This window comes from Protopterus annectens, chromosome 10.part0, assembly GCF_019279795.1.
Source record: "Protopterus annectens isolate FY-2018-M chromosome 10.part0, PAN1.0, whole genome shotgun sequence".
In the NCBI taxonomy this organism is placed as follows: Eukaryota; Metazoa; Chordata; order Ceratodontiformes; family Protopteridae; genus Protopterus; species Protopterus annectens.
The window spans coordinates 1,509,345,391-1,509,369,847 of record NC_056744.1 but is presented as its reverse complement, the minus strand read 5'-3'; positions in this window follow the sequence as shown (position 1 = coordinate 1,509,369,847).

Here is a 24,457-nt window from a genome sequence, read left to right as displayed (position 1 = left end):
GTTCCTGTGTTGCCATTTCATTTCTTGGATAGAGGGAGGCTTCTTTGTTCACCAGTGGCAGTGGGGAGCTTGGAGCAGCCTATCTGTCCCTGGAGGAGTGTTCCCAGTGCAGGAATCTGGTAGTCTGTTGGCTGTTTTGGGCCAATTTCTAGCTCTTTTAAGTCCGCCTGTATAAAACCCGCTGTAGCGCTTTGCATGATTTTGTGCATAGCGGCATCGAGCAGCTTATTTGGGTTTGAGCCTTGGAACTGATCTAGTACTCATAATAAACACCCTATTCCTAAGCTAAAGCCTAGCACTTGCTCACTAAAGCAATTATATAAGTCAGCACTAAAAAATTAAAAGCACTACACCCTCACAAACTCCCCTTGAGTAACTTGTTCCCCATTGGCCCTTTTTTTCAATTATAAAGGAATTCCCAATACTATTCTAGCATGTCCAAAGGTCAGTTGTCAATCTCCTCTCTGACCCAGCTGGTGAACCTGGGAATCTTGAGGCAATGTTACAACTGCCTAATGTACACAGACAACCCTCTCCTCCTCCCAACAAATTCCAACACATGTGAGAGATGCAACCATATAGCCAAACTGGAGGCTAAGCTCTCTCAACTCAGTACTGGCGTAACCAGTCAGGAGGAGAAGGAAACCACACTCACTACAGTTCCAGTCTCACATAGACCTACCACGACAGCAAACCTAACACATAAACACACAAAAACATACTTGGAGGCTCTAAATAAAAATCTGCCTAAGCAGCAGAGAACTCCAAAGCAGACACCCCAGCAACCGCTACCCCAAAACAAAACATGTGCAACACATAGCTCACAAAGCCAGTCTGCCAAACATTCACAGCCCTTAAGGCTAAACAACACACCTGATATACTTGTAATAGGTGACTCTATCATCAGGCACACTGACGTCCCGCTCACCAGGCTGAACAAGGAGAAGGTCACGGTGAGCTGCCTATCAGGTGCTAGGATCCGCCACATAACACAAGCACTCAGGTCACTCCAAGGCAAGTACAAATATGACTCAGTCATTGTCCATGCTGGTGTGAATGACGTGAGACATACCTCCCTGGACTACATGAAAAGAGATATAGAGGAGCTCTCTGAGCATGTAGCCAGACCTTGAGTATCATCTTACCCTCACCAAGAATGATGCCACAGTATGAAGACAAGATTATCAATTTCAACAATTGGCTTAAGTATTGGTGTCATTCAAAGGGGATCCAATGCCTGTCAGCCTGGGATGACATGCTCGACAAGCCACGATGCTTCACTAGGGACGGCTTGCACCTGTCACCCCTGGGCTTTTGGATATTGGCAAAGGCTCTTGCTACCCCCATAGTGCCTTTTTAGGCAAGGCTCAAAAGACAAACCCACCTCCATAGGTATCTCAAGGGATAAGAAACTAAGAGTAATGCTACTCAATGCCAGAAGTCTAAACCTCAAGATGCATGCACTCGAAACTCTCCTTAGCATGGAGAACATCGATATCTGTGCAGTAACAGAAACCTGGTTCAAGGCTCGAGAGCACCCCAGCACTACCAGGTTATACCTCATACCATGCTTTTCGCCCCAAAACTTGGACCGAACCACAAAAGGAGGGGAGTATCAATATTGTCAAAGATACCCACACCTCCAGGTTGGTGGCACAGCACGAAGCATCAGAGACTATCCATGTGCAACTAACAGTGGGTAAAACTGCCTTCCAGTTTATAGCCTGCTACAGACCACCGTCCCAAACCCAGGAACCCCACTTGGCCTTCCTGAGAACACTGGAAAATATGAAGGTCTCTCCAAACACCATTATATTGGGTGACTTCAACAACCCAACCATAGACTGGGAGCATTACTCTAGCTCCAACACCCTAGCCCAAAGGTTCCTAGAATTTACAAACTCAAATGCTATGGAACAACTTGTTACCACTCCCACAAGAGGGGAAAACATACTGGACCTGATCATCACCAACATGGGGAATCTATGCTCCAGACCAGAAGTGTATCCCTCACTGGTAATATCAGACCATAAACTAATCTCACTGGATATTCACATCCCGACCCCACCCCATGCCCAGAAAACCACAGTGAAAAACTTCTCTAAAGCACATTTCACACTCCTCAAAACAGAGGTGGAATCCTTCAAAGCCCCTGGGCCTGTGGATAATACGGCCCATACCACAAAATCCTTTATAAACGCATTCTATGAACACCTTCAGGAATGCATGGATCATGCAATCCCAAATAAAACCAAGACCCAATCCTCCAAAGGCAGACGTCCTGTCTGGTGGACCCCAGCCATAAACAAACTATACAATAGAAGGAGGAAGCTACTACATGACAGAGCAAAATCCCAAAAAGGGAAGGCATCTCTGATCAGTATTAGCAAAAAAACTATGGGCACTCATAAAATCGTCTAAGGCCAGCTTTGAGAGTAAAATTGCACAGGACACTAAGGATAATCACAAGGCTTTCTTTAGTTATGTTAGGAACCTGGGTGGGAATTCCCAGATATGCTCAGAATTAGTCCAAAATGACAAAAAATACACCGAACCCACAGACATTGCCAACATCCTAGCTGACAGGTTCAGCACAAACTCCCCCCCCCCTCCCCACCAAATAGGTTAATATCTTTCCCAGCAGAGTGCAGCCCCCCTGACATCTCAGATGCTCAGGTAAGAGCTGCCCTCTCCAAAGCAAGAAACACAGCATCAATGGGACCCAACGGTGTCCCAGGCTGCGTCCTACATGAACTCCAAGAAGAGCTAAACCCAAACCTAAAACTACTGTTCAATCTCAGCCTTACTACAGGATATGTACCCAAAGAGTGGCGTACAGCAACAGTGGTCCCTCTCCACAAAGGTGGTGCCTCAACGGATCCTGGAAACTATTGCCCCATAAGTCTCACTAGCTTGGTCTGCAAAGCTATGGAAAGGATAATCATGGACCTTATAAATAAAGATATTGGGGACCTACAGACACTGGATCCTACCCAGTTCGGCTTTGTTAAGGGCAGATCCTGCCTCTTAAACCTGGTTGATTTCTTTGAAACAGTCACCAAGGCCATTGACAAGGGAAGGTGGTCCACACAGCCTACCTGGACCTCACAAAAGCCTTCGATACAATACCCCACTCGGGCATTATAGATAAGCTCACCAGCTTAAATATAAACCCCATGTCACTAGATGGGTTGCAAACTGGCTCAAGGACAGAACCCACATGATTAGAATAGCTGGAGCCATGTCAGACTCCAAACCAGTTACAAGTGGTGCCCCACAAGGCTCAGTCTTGGGACCTCTCTTGTTCGGTATATATTTCTCGGAGGTACAGGCCAACATGGAAGGACTGTGGCTGACCAAGTTCGCAGATGACTGCAAACTGGGTGCCATAATACACTCTCCAGCTGACACAAGCATCCTCCAGTATGGCCTCATAGAAACAGACAACTGGTGCCAGAGCCATGGCCTCAAGCTAAACGCCAAAAAGTGTATAGTCATCCCCTTTGGCAAAAACAAAGTGCCAACAAATTACCACATAGGTGGTAATCCATTAAGTACAGAAGAAGTAATTAGAGACCTGGGGACCCAAGTTGATAGCAATCTCTCATTTGACAACCACGTGGCCAAAATGGTTAGAAAAACATTTTATATAGCCCACCTAATCATGAAGGGATTCACATCTAGATCAGGGGAGGTCATCGTGCCTCTTTACTCATCCCTCATCAGGCCCATAATTGAGTACAATGCCCCTTTTGGGATGTACCTTACCAGACACCTGCAGCAACTGGAAAGACCCCAAAAGTACCTCACCAAGAAGATCAAGGGGCTCAAACAGATGCCGTATGCTGCCCGGTTAAAGAAACTCCAGCTCTACTCAGTGGCATACCGCCTGCTCAGAGGCGATCTGTGCCTGACGTATAAAGCCATGTCCAACTCAGAATTAATGGACATGCTGCACCTCAGAAAATCCAAATCCCATCGAGCTATGCACTCAAAGGACTTAAACCTCAGCACTGAAATAAATAGGACATGCTGGAGGGATAGATTCATAACCCAGAGGCTCCCTTCACTCTGGAATAAAATCCCAGTCCAGATTAGGCAGAGTCCCTCATTGACTCTCTTCCAGAGGAATCTTGATGAGTGGATGGGAGATCGTAGGTTTACCCCGGGTATCACTTCTGTGTCACTGTTAGACAGAGGCACAGTATAATAACCTCGAAAAAGGGCATAGCAAAATAAATTTAAAATGGGTGGCGGAAAGCCATACACACTCTGGCTAGGCTTATAAATGCCCTAGGGCAGATAGCCTAGTATGAACCTATGAACCTATGAACCTAAAACATTTGTCCATGCATTAGCTTCTGCTGTGTATGCTTTTTCCTAAATGTAGAGTAGAGTGCTGTAAATTATTTTTTTGTCAGCAAAGCTAACCACTTCTGCTTTAACTCTTTAGTAACCAGATTCTTTTTGTCTTGTAATTTTGCATGGGCTGTCTGATATTTCTCAGTATCCTGTTCTGCTAACCCTAAAGCTCTTATGCACATCTGAAAAAAAAAAATGTTTGTATAGCTTGTCTAAACATTCTGAACAATTCTGTCAATAACTGACTGGACTGCGGTTGTAACTCTTAAATTAGCATTTCACATGTGGTGAGAGGACATAACTGTTTAACATTTGGAAATAATGCAAGTGTATGATGCTTATCTGTTAGTTTACCATTAACAATGATCTGCACTGTATTTTATGGCATTGCACACAGAAAGTAGTTTTATATGATTTGCACAATAAACATTTATGTCATACCGCACATGTTTTAATGCTTGATTATCAACTTGGGGGAGGGGGGATTCAGTAATCCTCCATGTAAGACTAAGTCTTACTTGGAAACGACCACCTAAGAGTATAATGTCAGCACGCCATGCATATTTATGAGGGCGCACTGACTCAACTCTAAGGCTAACACAGACCATGTAGGAGTGCAGGGGGGGTGCCAGACTGCCGAGCAATCTAAATATCCACGCCCCTATCTGCAAATGTCAGCAGATATGAGCGAGTCCGCTCAAATGTGTATACCCACAACACTACACTCCCCCACATTCAAAACCCCTGTATAAATGAAATAAAATGTAAAACAATTTTTTTTATTATTCCCAAAATAGCTGCCTGTATTTGCGCGTGTGTGTGCAGGTGTGCCCATTGCTTAGCTACAGTAAGCAGCTTAGACATCGAAGAGGATAATAAACTTCTAATATGCAAACTAAGCCCAATAGCATAGTGGTAGAGCCTTCGCACAAAAAAAAGGCATTCCCGTTTCAAATCCCACCGCTCCCCTTTCCATTTTCAGTAGGATATCTGCATATAAACAATTCCTGACGTTTACCTTTTAAATTTTATTAAAATGCATTGAAATGGCCTATGTAGTAGTGAACAATATTTTAAATAAATATAAGAAGTTGAAACGGTCATGCATACTAATGAATGCATAAGTAACCTATCTTAAGCAATGTGAAGCACTGATAAGCAATGTTTACCAGTATTAAGCACATTTAAGAATAACTGCCCATAGCTTAGCACTGCTTTAACTAGCACAATGGCTTTGTGCATAGCTGTGCATCATGTCAACTAGCACAAACAAAACATCTTTGCATGGAGCTGTGCACCGCGCCAACTATCGCAACGTTGGGCAACATAGAGCAACATAGAGCAACGTTAGGCAAAGTAGAGCAAAGTTGGCTAAACATAGCCACACCTCCTAGCCGGTCAGGCCAGTAGTAAAACAAAAAGCAATGACAGACTTCGAACCTGGGATACTGTGCAGCATAATCAAAGTACAGAACTACTAAGCCATGACAGCTTTTGTTGTTCATGCACTGTCAACATACATATACATATTAATGAAAGTTTACTCAGTGCTAAGCAGGTGTGCACTCAGCTGAGAATTTTCAAAACCGGCCAATCATAAATAAGTGAGGGAAATGAGCCATATTTAAGCCCCATAGGTTGGAATAATCGCCATAACTGGTTGTTGCTCCCATCTGCAGTCAGAATGGCCGGTGCTGGAGAGGGCTCTCATTTTCGAGCGCAACGGTGGGGCATTGAGGAGTCAAAACTGATGGTTTGGCTCCTTGTCCATCATCATGATGCAAGACTCCTGCAGGGCCAGTTCCAAAGCACGGAGTACAAAGTGGAAGCTTGGAACCATCTAGCACATGATCTCACCAGTGCCACAGGCATCCTTCGGACTGGTGAGCAGGACAGAGACCACCATGCAGACCTGAAGAGATGGAAGCAGGACCAACTGAACCAATGGATACAAGAGGCCCGTGGAAATGACAATGCCCCACTACTGAGTAGGTAACCATGGAATGGAGTATCTAAGAATATCTATTGTAGTCTATATAATGGACAGGTATGTCTCAATAGCCCTTCATTTACTTCACAGCTGCAGGTGTCCGTGCTGTGAATTAGCAAGCCTATGCAGATAGGCTGCGCCACCAGGCAGGGTAGTAATTACTCTGCATGTATTGTTATATAAAATAAGTGAGAGAGCTTGAAAAAAGTGTTGTAGCCCAATAATAAAGGCATAAAATGCCCTGAATAATTTTTCTGCATGTACTGTTATATAAAATAAGTGAGAGAGCCTGGAAAAGAGTGTTGTAACCCATTAATAAAGGTATAATACATCTTGAATAAGTCTTCTGCATGCACTGTAATATCAAATAAATGAGAGAGCCTCTAGAAAAGTGTGTAATGTAATTAATAAAGGAATAATTCTTGGCATGTGTCCATGTCACTTACTTCGAAATGTTGTTGTACTCCTGCATTATATAAATAGTACTGTTGTATTAAGCGCTGTCAACCCACAGTTGGGCAGGCCCATATAAAGTGGATGAAGGGTGTGCCAGTAGCTGTGAAGCATATATACAGTCCTCAACTGTTGGTTAATGGCTGGCATGCATATGTAAATTTGGCACACGAGTAGCTTGTTAATGTGATCCCCAGAAATGTGAGTGTGCTGTTAGAAATATAGGGGGCTGTAGAAATATACTGATAATGTCACGTGAACCCATCCAGATATGTAGATATATAAATATAAATAAAATATATAAATACGTAGTAGTAACATCTGCATCCTGGACAGTAAGTATGTCAGATACAGGTCAGGTATATAAGGAACTAGCCAAACCCATTACACAACTTAATGCACATTGCCTAGTGTAATAATACATGTAGGGGATATACACTTGCAGTCAATAGGAATGTCTTGTAAACTATAAGTACATATAAGATGTTAATGGAGGTATCTTTTTACACCCTACTGTATGTGCATAAACAATGCAATTCCACACCTCAATGGGTATGTCTAATCTCAAAACATTAGTTGGGATATATGTCCTATTGTTTTATAAATATCTGCATTTACTTTGATGCATGTGCTCTGTTCAAGCACCACAATCTTGGTGGCCTGTTGCCACCAATCAATCCTGCATGCTGTTGGAATGTCCACTGTTGTTCTATATATGCATATGTTATGCTTGCTGTTCAACTGTTGGAACTCTGGTGTGTTGGGTAAATGGGAATATTACTGCATGCTGTTACAACTAATTTGGAATGCTGTTGGCTGTTACCAACCCATAATGTCATTAAATCCTCCTAAACATAGAACGTATGGGAAGGCCGGTCCCAGCGGACCCACCTGTCCCACCTCAGCTGGTGATGGCACCTGGCACCAGCAGTTCAGGTGCCCAGCCCGGGACCTCCTCCTCTGTTGGCTCTGTGCCACCTTTGGGTGGAAGCACTGCAGGGGATGGGGCTCATCCCCCCGTGCAAGAGCGGCCAGAGGAGGGCCACCTATCATCCTCCGAACGGTCTGGGCTGTGGTGTGTGGGGAGATCCAGCATTCAGTCACTGATCCTCTATGCCAGCTCGAGGCGAGAGTGGGGTGACTCATGGGTGAGCCTGCCCCTCCTACACAGCCTCCAGCACAGCCACCCTCTGGGCTATGAAGGTGCAGTGGTGACTGCCCATTGTTGAGGATGTCTTCCACTCTTTCCATCTGTGGGCTCATGGGCTTGCGATTACCAAACATCCTTCCCTGTCAATAGTGTTCACCCCCCCATGTGTCATATTCCACCCCTGTATGCATCTTGTTTGTCTTGTCTGTTTACCTCCCCAGCCTACCTCCCCAAATAAACCTACTTCCCCTACTCTACATTCCACTCTCACCTGTAAAAGAAAAAAAAAATGGGCAATCTGTTCCCCCAAAAAATTTATGCCCCATACAAAGCTGCCCATTTTGCACAAATGTCTGCTGGACACAGAAACTGTAATTTAATTGGCAGTACAACATACTTCGTTGTCCCCACCCCTCTTTCAGGGGTGGAAGGTTTCAAATTTCCCTCCAAATTACTAGTATATGCACAGCTGTTGCTGTTAAAGAAATGGGCAGCTATGGACCTTCCTACACCCATCCCGCACATCACAAGCTGTTTTCCCTACTGTCTTACCCTCTTTGTACCCCTTTTTCACCACTTTCCTATCACCCTATTTTCTTTTCTTTCAAAGAAATTAGTGTGGGGGTTAGCGGGAGTAAGCACTTTTAAGCAGTAGTTAGCGGGCTTGCGTGAGTGTGTGCATGTGTGCGCTTAGCTAAGTATTGCTAAGTGTCGTGCAAACACGCTTACAACTGCTTAAAAATGCCTTAGTCACCCTGCATATGAGGGGTCTTGTTCTACTCAGCAGCAAAATAAAACACCACTGTCAGTTTTGAACCCTGGACCTTGGACACATATATATATATATATATATATATATATATATATATATATATATATATATATATATATATATATATATATCATGCATCAGAATGTGTGAATGTCAAGGAAAGATAGGAATGTCATAACACAAAACCTGTTCTGTGGAACTTTACCGGCAGCTGTTGTGGAATTGCATTACATGACTGTGATAACAGAGCCACACATTCTAGCAGGAAATAATTTTACAGCAGCGCTCTACAACCCCCAGACAGTATCCCACCCAAATGTACAAATTACCACTGTGTTCAAGGTACAATAAGGATGTAGGTAGGCATATTCAGTACTGAAATTGTCCAGTTTTCATGAGCATCCTGTGATAATGCCAACAAAATAAAAAGCATAAACTGTGCAGAAGTGAGTACATTAATATCCACAGTATAGCAGTTCCCAAACAGTTCATGTGCCAAATGAAAACATCTCAATAACTATGTATGTATGGCAGCTAATTGTATAAGTAGAAAAGAAACTAAATACTCCCATATATCTTGTGTTAGCATTTGTAAGGGTGAGTACAATTATACACTGTCAACTGTGTACTGGAAGTGGCAATATTCAGGTCTGAGTACAACATTCAAATCACTGGCTACACCCCTAGCTTCAGATATAAGAAGTATACCAACCTTCTGACTTACACTACGGTGTCCACAGCAAACAAGCATGGGCTCCACTTTGGAAATCTGAAAGGCCTACACCTACCTGACCTAGCAATTTATAGAATTGGGTTGCTATGACAGTGAGTACTACAATTACCCAGCAGGCTGCATGCAATTGCCAAATGGTGGCCACCAATTGGTGCAGAGGCCATAACATGCACATGTGCAGATACCGCTAAAAGCAGGCTATACTTGCTGTCCACACATGCAATAATTTCATTGCAGCCATGGAGAGAGAGAGAGAGAGAGAGAGAGAGAGAGAGACACAGAGACACACACAGACAGACAGACACCGGCAACAACAACAGCAACAGCCACAGCAACAGCAAAAAAAAACAAGATAAAAAACAAAACAAAAAAATTAGATATAAATAAAAAAAAATAAAAAATTTTACACACATGGAACTTAATAATACAAACGCATACAAAGGGAAGGTATGTAACTGATATGTGTTTACTGGCATGTAGTAGATGTTTTTGAAGAGTACTCTACATACTTTGAATCATCCATATGTGGCAGCAGTACGTATCTATGCACAGATGCCCTGCATAACTACTGCCATGGAGAAATCAGTGTGTAGTTGTGTGCAGTGGGATATGACTGTGACATATGTAGTTCAGCATTAAATGTCAAACATCTGATCCATGTTATCTGTGTTCTGTACAGTAGTGTGTACAATGGCTTTTTGGGGGAGTAACGCATACAGTTATATAAACATGGATGCGACAGAGTAACAAGTGCATGATAGTCATATTTACGTGTAGCTTAGAATTGGCAACAGCTGTACCAGGCTAGTATGCTAACCTAGCATTTGCAGCTATATATACACTCTCTAATATTACTGTGTGCTCACATGTGATACCTGTTCATGTTGCAGCAAGGCCCAACAGGTCAGCCGTGAGGTCCATGGACTTACAACAGTGTGGACCTTGTGTGTGTATGGCACACACATACAGAGAGATCTGTCTGTGCCAGATATATTAACATCTGTACATGTGCATAGAGCAAGGGACATACTGCAACTGTTTGTGAAGGGTGGACATATATATGTTGTTGAAGGTTGTTATGTGCATAAGGTTGTAATGTGTGGCAAACAAGACAACATACAATGCTGGTATATGACATGTGGTGGTTAAACGCTGTGGGTATGAATTGTCAGATTTGCAGTGTTGTAGCCAGTGAGGCCTGCTAAAGCTACATGTGCTAAGAACACCTTCAATTCATTCCACACAACACTGTGCAATATTATTACATAACAGTATACCTCGCAACCTTCGCATAATTGATATTCTCACCATGAAAGGTGGACCGTATATGTGCCTATATGTATATCTATATGTACACCAATGTATGTTTATATTTATGAGTGTGTGTGTGTGCAGGGTCATATTTACTGCGATAGATGCCTGGTGACAAAGCCATGGACTCAAGCTCAATGTTGAAACTGCATTGGCATCCCTTCTGGCAAAACTCCGTACCCATGAACTACCACATAGGTGGTAGTCTACTTAACACCGAAAGTGTGATAAGAGACCATGGGACACAGGTGGACAGTAGTCTCCCCTTTGATAATAACGGTGCCACACTAGTCATATAATCTGTCTACCTGGTACATCTCATCACAAAAGGTGTGTCATCCAGGGAAATATAGGTCAGTGTTCCCCTCTACTCATCACACACAAAGCCCATTTTAGAGTACAATGCCCCATGTGGTATGTACCTCACAAGACATCTACAGCAACTGGAAACGACAAAGACATACCTCACAAAGAGTAATACCAGCCTCAAACAGATGCCCTATTCAGACCATCTCACAAACCCACAACTACACTGTGTCACATACCACCTATCCAGAGGTGACCTCTGCCTAACATACTAAGCTATGTCAAACCCAGAGCTGTTGGACATGCTGCACGTAAACAGATCACAATCTCTATGAGCTACACGCTCTAGGGACCCAGACCTTTTGACCACAATAAACAGCACATGCTGGAGGGATAGATTCCCATCTCAGGGACATCCCATACTCTGGAACAAACCAATTATCCATAGCAAAAAAAGCTCCTAATTAGCAGTCATCATAAATAATCCTGAAGATTGTACGGGAGATAGTGAATACACCCTGGCAATCACCTCTGTGTCTCTACTTGACAGGGCCACGTGAAATGCAATGACCTGTGTGTCAAAGGCCAGGGTAGTGTATGGCTAGGCTTCTATAGGTCCTAGGGCCAACAGCCTCTTACCTACCTATGAAGTGATACACATCCACATGTACTTGTTGCAATAATTGCTATGTGAGGTTGACTGAGTGTGATGGTGAATGTGTTGGTGAATGTGTCAGTGTCGGTTTATGTGTGATAGCTTAGTGGGAAACTATTTCTGTCATGGCATTATGTGTCCTAGCTGTGATCCCAGCAAAAGATGTGTATACAATTGCTAGGCTGAAAAAGCAGTATGCCATACGGTCTGACGTAGTCCCTTGTTGTCGACTGGTGTGCCCATTGTAGGCTAAAGCAGTGCATGTATGATTATTGAGTGTTACTGCTGGTGAATCCAACTCCTGTATGAACTGTAGTACTACCTGAAGCTGTATGCCTAAACAGCACAGTATGTGGTGTATGTCCACATTTATTGGAACCACTGTTTCGTGTGTTCCCTGTAGTCCTCACAGATTACATACCTCAGGTAAAGGTCTCGTAACTACTGACACACAGTACTGTAAGGTACACAGGTAAAGGTCACTTGGGTTACCATACCTATGTGTCTGGTATGTATGTCTGATGCGTGTGTGTGTGTGTATGCCTGTACCATGGCCACGGTCATATGTGTGTTACAGGATATAACTGCATATCTAGAAACATGTATAGTCTAGTACAGCAGTATGCTACCTATATTCACGAACGTGCATATATGTTAGGCAAGGGTCTGCCATCAATGACTAGTGTGGTATACTGGTAATACTGTCACTGGACTTTACAATAATTGCAATGGATTACACTTTTCATGATGCATTAGCATGATATATACCTCCTGTGTCTAAGTTGTGCTTTGTGTCGCATACAGTGTGCAATGTACTGTTGTACAGTATTACATACTGTTATAGCTTTGTTGCTGTGCAAAACATGGTTTGATATATAGAGTGTGCCAGGCACTGTCAGGCAGTTGTGGAGTGAGAACTGACATGTGGTATTGAAATTGTGTATCTTCTGACAGCCAATAGGGTGCTATATATGGCATTTAATTGATATATGTACATTAGAAAGTTACGTGTGCCACATGACCTGCTCAGACATATTGTTTCATTGTCTTCCAGGGTTATGTCCCACCATCGTAATCCTGCCTATAACACGGCAGAGGAAGAGGTTATCACATCCAGCCTGGTGCAGCAGTATGCCCTGCTGTTCTCCAGAACCAGCCAGGACCAGCATGAGCGGACTGCGCTGTAGCAAGAGCTTGTCCATAAGGGAAATTACATAGGCATGCATAACCGGACATATGAGCAGGTATGCCATCACTGCAGTGATTTAATTAGACATGCCCGGTAGCGTGCGTCTGATATCCACAGACAGCAGCTTGCCACAGGTGGGGGGTAGCCATCCATCTCCCCTCACCAGAGTGGAGGAGCTGCTCCTGAGTCAGGTGGCTCTCGGCCAACAACAACCCCAAGAACTAACGAGTGTCATCATGGAGGCTGGAGCCACCCAGCAAGCTGACATGGCGCATGCAGGTAACATGGCATAGCTGTAGACTACTATTACCTCTATTGATAGAGCATGCTTATGTGAGATGTGTACTGTGTAGTTAGATGATGTGGTGCCTAGTGTTGTGCAATAGTAATAATTAGGAATACAATCTGTAGGCCTATGACTGTCAACTGTTGCACTACTGTACAATTGCACACACAGTAGCAATGCCACAGTTGTTGCCATTGATAAAGTGTCTCATATCCTTGTAGGTCCCTCTGGTGTGACAGCAAGGCAGCCGACCCATGCTGGTGAGTGTGCTCTACCTTTAATACTGCTAATAAAATGTGCATGTCATAGGTGAGGTGTAGGCCATGTACACGTAACACACATACGCATAATGCATGCTGTGCATGTTTGCTGTGAGACTATGCACATCCCAGTAACATGGGTAGCTGCCTAAAACACATACAATACACAGGGCATTCAACACAATTGTGGCAAGACTGATGTGGACATTGGATAGGCAGAGTCGATACACATGCACACAACATGCACAACTTTGTTATACGCAGTACACGTTAACATGCTACACATGGCGTATTCAGATGCCCGCTGTAAGGTCACACTACAGTATCCCACACGTCATCCACACAGCACACATAATATACCTGAGGGGAAGATGCCTCACATGTGGCTGTGCGACACTCTTCGACACATAACACATTCGTGGTAGGCAATGCCCCCTATTGTGCACCTTACAAACCCATGTAACAACTGGCTGTGAAATGGTGAATGCAGCCATGATACTGCAGTTTTGGTACAGCATGGTATGTGCCAGTCTGGCACACATTAGTAGCCTTGAGTGACCACATGATGCTGCATGATGATGGCTCATGGTAGTACACCCCATCCAGTTACAGTGACCACAGTACTACACATAGCATTACCTGCTAAGCACCTCAATGTTGTGTGTGCAAACATAGACACCTATACACAATATGCATAGCAACCACCATTTGTACAAAGTGACACCTATATGTCTTGTAATGCTATTGAGTGTATAGGTCACATGGCACACACTGTGTCTATGCAATTTTTAATGTTGCAATTGTGTTGTAGCATGCCATGTCATGTCTGGCACTGGCATGTCCACAATATGTCCTACACTCACCATAACCACTGTACAATGGCCATGTTGAGCAATGGTATTCCATCAGGTAAACATGCACCACTCATCCTGTGTGTATACATAGCATGATGGGCTAATCCTGTGTCCACAATTATCTGCTGAAGACACAGATGCTCTAATCAGAAATGGATATCTATGTGAGACACAGATCGACATCCAGCAATGGTATGTATACCTGTGAGAGATGGTGCACAGGACATTGCAGAGCTTATAATACTTGCACAGCACTGTCATGTCCATGTACACAGCGCATTCCATGGTGAGGCCAATCACTAAACAACAACACACATGCATCAAAGACATGTATAGTGTTATTGTCAAGGGCTGTCAACACCCACACTGCATGCTGTTTGAAAACATACATCCTGCATGCTGACACATGTGATATAACTGTTTGCATTGTGATACTGTACCCCACCATCACCTGCTACTGAGTATGTTCTGGATTGCTGGTGGTGTGTGTGTGTGTGTGTGTGTGTGTGTGTGTGTGTGTGTGTGTGTGTGTGTGCGTGTGTGTGCGTGTGTGTGTGTGTGTGTGTGTGTGTGTGTGTGTGTGTGTGCTTTAGTGAGGAGTGCATTTGTGTGCATGTGTGCATGTATTCATGTGTTCATGTGTGCATGTGTGCATGTGTACATGTGTGCATGTGCTCATGTGTTCATGTGTTCATGTGTGCATGTGTGCCGACATCATGTACAGGTCGTAAAGTGTGTTTCCTGTCTTCCTCTCACAGGTTCTGACTTTGCGCTGGTTCACTGCTGCAGGGAAACTGATGTCACAGAGCAAAACAGTGATACTGATGATAGGTGTGTTGAGGCACAGGCATGTTTGATAGGGTCTGTTGTTGGGCCACCAATCGACAGTATACAACTGTCCACCCCATCTATGCATACAGTCATACTGCCAATACATCCATCACCAATGCCCTTAGCTGAGGGACAGTGTACAGTTGGCATTGGCCAGGACAGTGTGGTATCTATGGCACGTGCATCTTGACACAGCAGCCATACCCAGATGTCTGGCAGGGTACCGCATAGGCAGATGTCCAGGGGTTCTTGTAGGAGCACTGCTGCTCATCATGCCACTGGCAGACGTGCCACAGGTCTGACAACGTCACGCATGTTCCAGGCTGTCATGGAGGTACAGACACGTATGGAACGGTACACCAGACAGGGACTAAGGGCAGAGAAGGCACATAACACCACTGTCATTGACAGTATCCATCACCTAGTAGGTGCCATCCGTCATTACACACGAGGTCACTGATAGATATTGGGGAGAGACATTAGATATCCTCCGCAATGTCATGTCCATGTGTCAGGACAGTACGGGACGGTTGAGTTGTCGATGTGGATGTATGCCAGCAACATCAGCAGCTGGCAGTCACCACTGACATCCCTCAAGCCACAGCCACTCCCATAGTGCCAGTACCAGTTCCAGCAATGTTGGGGGTGGGCTGCCCATAGAACATCCTAGAAGACCACATGCATGTGGCTCTGGACAGTCCCAGCAGGGACCTGTGTCCAATGTACATCAATCCACCTCTGGGGATGGTACCCAGTCTGGCTTAGTACCTGATAGTATTAGTAGCACCCCTGCCAGGCACAGGTACCATATCCATGGCCAGAGACGGTGATCTGTAAAGCCTCGCAGGTACAGTCTGTGGCTGTCCCACAAATACCGGTATATGGCAGCCACATGGTGGAACTGTGTACATACAGACACACACACATACTCCAGACACCTAGGGCTAACACATACCCACACATATTACATCAACATTGGCCCATACCAGTGTTCTTGCCCCTCACACACACACACACACACACACACACACACACACACACACACACACACACACACACACACACACACACACACACACACACACACACACATGTTGATTGGATGGCTCACTGTAGGCCTGGCCTCTGGCAAACCAACAACACACCCTGTGCATATGATAAAACCTGTGCCACCTCCTGTCATCTGTAACATCGATGCAGGAACAGGCTACCATGGTGCTGATGCACAGGATGTCTTTATAGCAGTATAGCAATGTTAGCATGTTGTCAGCAGTAGAGTGTAATGATATGCTTGAAGGTGTAGCTGAGCAAACATGATGCATTAAAGCTATGATTGTCATTGTAGTGTTGTTTACACCAGTGTTGGTTTCAATTTTGTATTTTCCAGCCACGTGCCACTTGGCTGATGTGTGCAGTATTGGCAGCATGTGTTAGAGAGTGGACAGTATGTGTGGGATGTGTGTAGCACAGATTTGCAGGTGTACAGTTGTGAACATGGTGGAGGTGCACTGTCTGCATGTACGTGCATAGTGGACACATGGGCAGGGTGACATGCTCTGTATTTCACAGTAACACTCCATAGTTTCTATTGGTGGCCAGTATTCATTGCACTACACACATTTCAGAACCTGACTACACATGTGTGTATGACATGGTTTGACACTGTGATGTGGGTGATACTGTTACTATCTGTCATTGTTTTGCATTCTGGTAGTATACGTCACTTCAACAGCCTGACCATAACCAATTGTTAGATGATGTCTTGACAACCGACACACAGATGTAGGACACACAGCAACATTTGGATCATTCAGGTACTATACTATGCTAGTAACCACTGGTATTCACCTGCACCCATTACTGACACCACTCCTGTTTGGCATATAGCTCTCTTAGGTAGAGATATGTCCGTCCATGTCTGGTAATGAATACTGTGGCCTATAATGCATTCTCCAGATAACACACACATCCTCCACAAGGGTATCATACAGACAGATGCCTGTTGTCAAACCCCTGCTGTAAAGCTATAAGCCAAACTATGCATAGTCATCCACCTTTACGGAACATATTATCCCCACAGTACCACATAGGTAGTAGCCACCAACATGATGAACAGGTACCAATGTTTACATGCAACCAAGTGTTACGTCATCTCTCCTTTGTTAATCACATTTTCAAAGGTATTTTGAAATCCCTCGGTGGATCACATAAGCAATAAGGGGTTTGCATGCATATCCACAAAGGTTGTTCTACACCTGTTATGAATAGTCATCATTGATAGACTTTGCTGCGTTTGAACAGGTCTGAGATATACCTCGGCCATAAACCCTCACTCACAAATTCCAATAGGAACTGTAATGAGTTTGTGTGACACAGATGACCTTGGCCAGAGATCACTGTAGTGGCTGGGCTTGTCACAAGCATATAGATATGACCTAAGGTCTGGGAAGCAGCAGCACAGTCTGTCAAAGATGGCAGCTGTGTTCTTGGAGAAAGCAGGGTTCCCACACATGCAATCATTGAGGTAACATGTATGTATATGTATTTGCCACACAGCTAGCTCACATGTGCAATGCATACTGATATGTCATACAGTAGTAAAAGCAAAACCCACAACACATTGAACAACAGTGTCACACACATACAGTACACACACTCACCAAGTGCCGGATTCAAAACCCTACCTAACTACAGGAGTATGCATTAACACAATGCGCTATACACATTACTAGGAGTTTTCTTTTCCACTGGTATATTTGTAGGATGGTGACATCATCAGACTTGACACAGGTTAGTTTACCTCTTTTGAGGTGTTTTACTACTCTCCTAAAAGGTTGCTCCTTCCCAAGGACACTACACACAAACAGTTGTCCAGTGCAGGATTCAAACCCCTACCTAACTATTTCATGACACTACAGGAATATGCATTAACATGCCGTACTGTACACATTACTGACAATTCTCCTTTCCTCAGGTATATTTGTAGGATGGTGACATCATCACACTTGACAAAGGTTAGTTTACCACTTTTAAGGTCTCTTACTACTTTCCTAAAAGGTTGCTCCTTCCCAAGGAGACCACACACCAACACACACACATACACAGTTGTACAGTGCAGGATTCAAACCTCTATGCACTATACACATTATTGGGAGTTCTTTTTTTTCCTCAGGTATATTTGTAGGATGGTGACATCATCAGACTTGACAAAAGTTAGTTTACCGTTTTTACTACTCTCCTAAAAGGTTGCTCCTTCCAAAGTAAGCTGTCTGTTGGGCGCTAGAATCCGCCACATAACACAAGCACTCAGGTCACTCCACAGCAAGTACAAGTATGACTCAGTCATTGTCCATGCCGGTGTGAACAACCTGAGATGTACCTCCCTGGACTACATGAAAAAAGACATAGAGGAGCTCTTAGATTATGTAGCTCAGGCTGGTATGACCCTGACCCTGAGCAGTATCCTACCTTCACCAAGAATGATGCCACAATACAGAGACAAAATGATCAGTTTTAATAATTGGCTTAATTTCTGGTGTCATTCTAAGGGGAGCCAATGTCTGTCTGTGTGGGATGACATGCTTGACAAGCCACGCTACTTCGCAAGGGATGGCTTTCACCTGTCACCCCTGGGTTTCCGGATATTGGCAAAGGCTCTTGCCACCCCCATAGTGCCTTTTTTAGGCAAGGCTCAAATTCTAAACCTACCGCCCTAGAAAACAATAATGGAAAAAAACTAAGGGTAATGCTGCTCAATGCCAGAAGTCTAAATCTCAAGATACATGCTCTCGAAGCCCTCCTCAGTATGGAGAACATCGATGTCTGTGCTGTGACTGAAACCTGGTTCAAGGCTCCTGAGAGCACCCCGGCACTATCACGTTTTACCTCATATCATGTGTTCCGGCCCCAAAACCCGGACCGTACCACAAAAGGAGGGGGTGTATCCATATTCATCAAGGATACCCACACCTCCAGGTTGGTGGCAACGCACAAAGCATCGGAGATCATCCAGGTGCAATTAACCATAGGCAAAACTGCCCTACAGTTTGTAGCATGTTACAGGCCACCATCTCAAACTCAGGAACCCCACACAGCCTTCCTGAAGACACTGGAGAGTATAAATGTCTCTCCAAACACCATCATATTGGGTGACTTCAACTACCCAAACATAGACTGGGAACATTACTCAACCCCCAATACCCTAGCCCAAAGGTTCCTGGATTTCATAAACTCAAATGTTATGGAACAACTAGTCACCATTCCCACAAGAGGAGAAAATATACTAGACCTGATTATCACAAACATGGGGACAAAATGCTCCACACCGGAAGTATATCCCTCATTGGTGAGATCAGACCATAAACTAATCTCACTGGAGATCCACATCCCGCCCCCACCCCCAACAAAAAAGACCACAGTGAAGAACTTCTCAAAAGCCAACTTCACACTTCTTAAGACTGGTGTGGTATCCTTCAAGGCCCCTGAGCCAGTGGAAACCACAACCCACGCTGCTGAATCCCTTACAAATGCTTTCTACGAGCACCTCCAGGATTGCATGGATCAAGCAATCCCAAATAAAATCAAGACCTTTTCTACCAAAGGCAAGCGCCCGGTCTGGTGGACCCCAGCCATAAACAAACTTTACAACAAGAGGAGAAAGCTACTACAAGATAGAGCAAAATCCCTAAAAGGGAAGACATCTCTGATCAATACTAGTAAAAAACTACGTTCACTCATAAAATCATCCAAGGCCAACTTTGAGAGAAAAATCACCAAGGACTCAAAAGACAATCATAAGGCCTTCTTTAGCTATGTTAGAAACCTGGGTGGAAACTCCCAGATATGCTCAGAATTAGTCCAAAATGATACAAAAATCACTGAACCCACAGACATTGCCAACATACTGGCAGACAGGTTCAGTGCAAATTTCTCCCCTCCCTCCCCCTCAAAAGGAGAAATATCTATCCCAGCAGAATGTAGCCTCCCAAACATCTCAAATGCCCAGGTGAGAGCTGCTCTCTCTAAAGCTAAAAACACAGCATCAATGGGAACGGATGGTGTCCCCGGCTGTGTGCTACACGAACTCAATGAGGAACTAAACCCACACATAAGGCTGCTGTTTAATCTTAGCCTTACCACAGGATACGTACCCAAAGAGTGGCATACGGCAACTGTGGTCCCACTCCACAAAGGTGGTGCTTCTAAGGACCCTGGTAATTAGCGCCCCATAAGCTTAACAAGCCTGGTCTGCAAAGCTATGGAGAGGATCATAATGGAACTCATAAATAAGGACATTGGGGACCTACAGACATTGGATCCTACCCAATTCGGCTTTGTCAAGGGCAGATCATGCCTCTTGAACTTGGTTGACTTTTTTGAAACAGTCACCAAGGCCATTGATGAGGGTAAGGCGGTTCACACAGCCTACCTTGACCTTACAAAAGCTTTCGACACAATACCCCACTCGGGTATCATAGATAAGCTCACCAGCTTAAATGTAAACCCATATGTCACAACATGGGTTGCAAACTGGCTTAAGGACAGAACCCACAGGGTTAGAGTTGCTGGTGCCATGTCAGACTCCAAGCCGGTCACAAGCGGTGTCCCACAGGGCTCAGTCCTGGGCCCCCTCTTGTTCGTCATCTATTTTTCAGAAGTGCAGGCAAACATAAAAGGATTGTGGCTGACAAAGTTTGCAGATGACTGCAAACTGGGCGCCATAGTTGAGAATCCATCAGACACAGATATCCTTCAGAGAGGTCTCATAGAAACAGATAACTGGTGCCAGAGCCATGGCCTTAAGCTAAACGCCAAAAAATGTATAGTCATACCCTTTGGGAAAAACAAGGTAACCCCAAATTACCACATAGGTGGCAATCCATTAAGCACGGAAGTGGTTATCAGGGACCTGGGGACCCAAGTTGACAGTAACCTCTCTTTTGACACTCACATTGCCAAAGTGGTTAGGAGGACCTTCTACATTGCCCACCTGATCATGAAGGGATTCACATCCAGATCAAGGGAGGTCATTGTTCCCCTGTACTCTTCACTTATCAGACCAATGATTGAGTACAATGCCCCATTCGGAATGTATCTTACCCAACACCTGCAGCAATTGGAAAGACCCCAAAAGTTCCTCACCAAAAGGATAAAGGGGCTCAAAAATATGTCATATGCTGCCCAACTGAAGAAACTCCAGCTCTAGTCAGTCGCATACCGTCTGCTCAGAGGTGATCTGTGCCTGACATACAAGGCCATGTCCAACCCGGAATTAATGGACATGCTCCACCTCAAAAAATCCAAATCCACCAGAGCCACGAGAGCAAGAGACTTAAACCTCAACACGGATATAAATAGGATGTGCTGGAGGGACAGATTCATCACCCAGAGACTCCCTATGCTATGGAACAGAATCCCGGTCCATGTGAGGCAGAGCCCCTCACTGGCTCTGTTCAAGAGGAATCCTGACCAGTGGATGGGAGATCGTAGGTTTACCCCGGGGATCATCTCTGTATCACTACTGGACAGAGGCACGGCAAACTAATGGGTATAGTATTCTTCACCCTAAGGGGTGGTGAAAGCCACACACATGCTGGCTAGGCTTATAAATGCCCTAGGGCAGATAGCCTAGTATAAACCTATGAACCTATGAACCTATGAAGAAAACCACACACAAACACAGTTGTCTAGTGCAGGATTCAAATACCTACCTAACTACTTCATAATACCACAGAAGTATGCATTAACTTGACACGCTATACACATTACTGGGAATGCTCTTTTCCACAGGTATATTTGTAGGATGGTGACATAATCAGACTTGACAAAGGTTAGTTTACTGCTTTCGAGGTGTTTTTACTACTCTCCTAAAAGGTTGCACCTTTCCAAGGAGACCACACACAAACACAGCTATCTAGTGCAGGATTCAAACCCCTACCTAATTACGTCATGATACTACAGAAGTACACATTACCACAACACACTATACACATGACTGGGAGCTCTTTTTTCCTCAGGTATATTTGTAGGATGGTGACATCATCAGACTTGTCAAAGGTTAGTGTACCGCTTTTGAGGTGTTTTACTACTCTCCTAAAAGGTTGCTCCTTCCCAAGGAGACCACACACAAACACACAAAGTTGTCAACTGTAGGATTCAGTCCCCTACCTAACTACTTCATGATACTACAGGAGTACACATTAACAAAACACACTTTACACATTACTGTGAGTTATTCTTTCCACAGGTTATTTGTAGGATGGTGACATCATCAGACTATACGAAGTGGGTTACATTAGGTGACATTAGATGGGCTACATTGAAGGAATGTCAAAACACTTTGGCCATGTGATCATCAAAGATGAGTTTACTATTTCCCTGTGTCCCCAGGGCCATAATAACTTTCTCCGTACATGCTGGATTACCACCTATGTGGTAATTTGTGTGCACTTTGTTTTACCCAAAGGGGATGACTGTACATTCTTTGCCATTCAGCTTGAGGGCATTGTTTTGACACCAGGTATCTGTCTCTGTAAGACACTTCTGGAGGATGTCTGTGTCAGCTGTACAGTTGATTATGGACCACAGTTACCATTCATCTGCAAACCTGTTCAGCCATACACCTCCCATGCTTACCTCTGAGCAGTATCTACTGAACAGATGGGGTCCCAGGACCAAGACCTGTGGGATGCCATTTGTGACTGGCTTAGAGTTGGACATGGCACCCGCAACTATGAACATGTGTGTTTGATCTGTGAGCCACTTGGCCACCCATCCTGTGTAATAGCTGTTAATGTTCAAGCTGGTACACTTGTCCATGATGACAGAGTGGGGAATGGTGTAGTAAGCCCTTAGTGAGGTCCAGGTGGGCTGTGTGGACTACTTTCACCTCCATCTATGTTCTTGGTAACTGTTTTAAATAAGTCAACCAGGTTTGGGAGCCAGGCACTGCCTTTAACAAGGCGAAGTTATGTATAGTCCAGTGTCTGGAGATCTCCAATGTCTCAGTGTATGGGTTCCATGACAATTTGCTCAATAGCTCTGTAAACCCGGCTGAGTAGACATATTGGGCAATGGTTTCCAGGTTCTGTTTTGGCACACCCTTTGTGGAGCTGGATGACTATTAGTGTATGCCATTCTTTGGGTACATAGCCTGTGGTACACTTGAGTCTGGACAGTGAATGTATGTGAGGGTGTAGTTCTTTATGGGCCTAGTGTAAAATGCAGCCTTGGACAACATACAGTCACATTGATGCTATGTTCTTAGCTTTTGTGAGGGCTGTCTTTACCTGCATGTCCATGACATCTGGGTCTCTGCATCCTTCTGTGATGGACACAGGCCCTTTTGGGGGTGATGGGGGAGTTTACACTGAACTTGTCCCCCTGGATGTGGGCAATGAAAGTTGGTTTGGTGTATTTAATTCCTTTTTTCAGTAGCTGACAACATATTTGGAAGTTGACACCTACATGTCTTGTGTAGCTACCGAAGGCTTTGTGGTTGTTATTCTTACATTCCTTGGCTATTTGTCTTTAGAAACTGTCCTTGGTTTTATTTTATGAGCGATCATTGTTTTTTCCTGATAATGATCAGTGATGCCTTTCCTTTAGTGAAGTTAGATCTATCATGTGTTCGTTTCCTCCTTCACTTGTCTAGCTTATTTATGGACAACAACCATCTGCTTGTTGTCCTATTTTTGGAGGAGTGCATCTTGGTTTTATCTGTGATGTCTCATTCCATGCATCCTTGTAGATGCTCATAGGATGCACTTGTAAATGATTCTGCAGATTGTATACCATTATACTATAGCAAGAGGTCTTCAAAACTTTCCACTTTGGTCTTGGGAAGTGTGCAGTTTGCTTTTGCAAATGTCCTCACAATGGTTTCATTGACTGGGTGGGGTGGGTGGGATGTGGATGTCCACTGTGATTACTTAATGATCTGCTATTAACAGCGAGGGGTTTATCTCTGTTGTGGAACACTGGTACCCCATGTTGGTGATGATCATGTCCAGTATGTTGTCACCTCTAGTGGACGTGGTGACCAGCTGTTCCAGGGTCTTAGAGTTTTTTAACTCTAAGACACATTGAGCAAAGGACATTGTATAAGAGTAATTCACCCACTCAATGTTTGGGTAGTTGTAATCTCCTCATATAATGGTGTTTGATAGGACCTTTATATTTGCCATTTTCTCCGGAACACTGAGTGAGGTTCCTGAGACAAGGTACATGATCTGTAGCAGGCTACTATCTGATGGGCAGCTTTGCCCAATGTTAGTTGCATTTGCATGGTCTTCAAGGCCTCATGC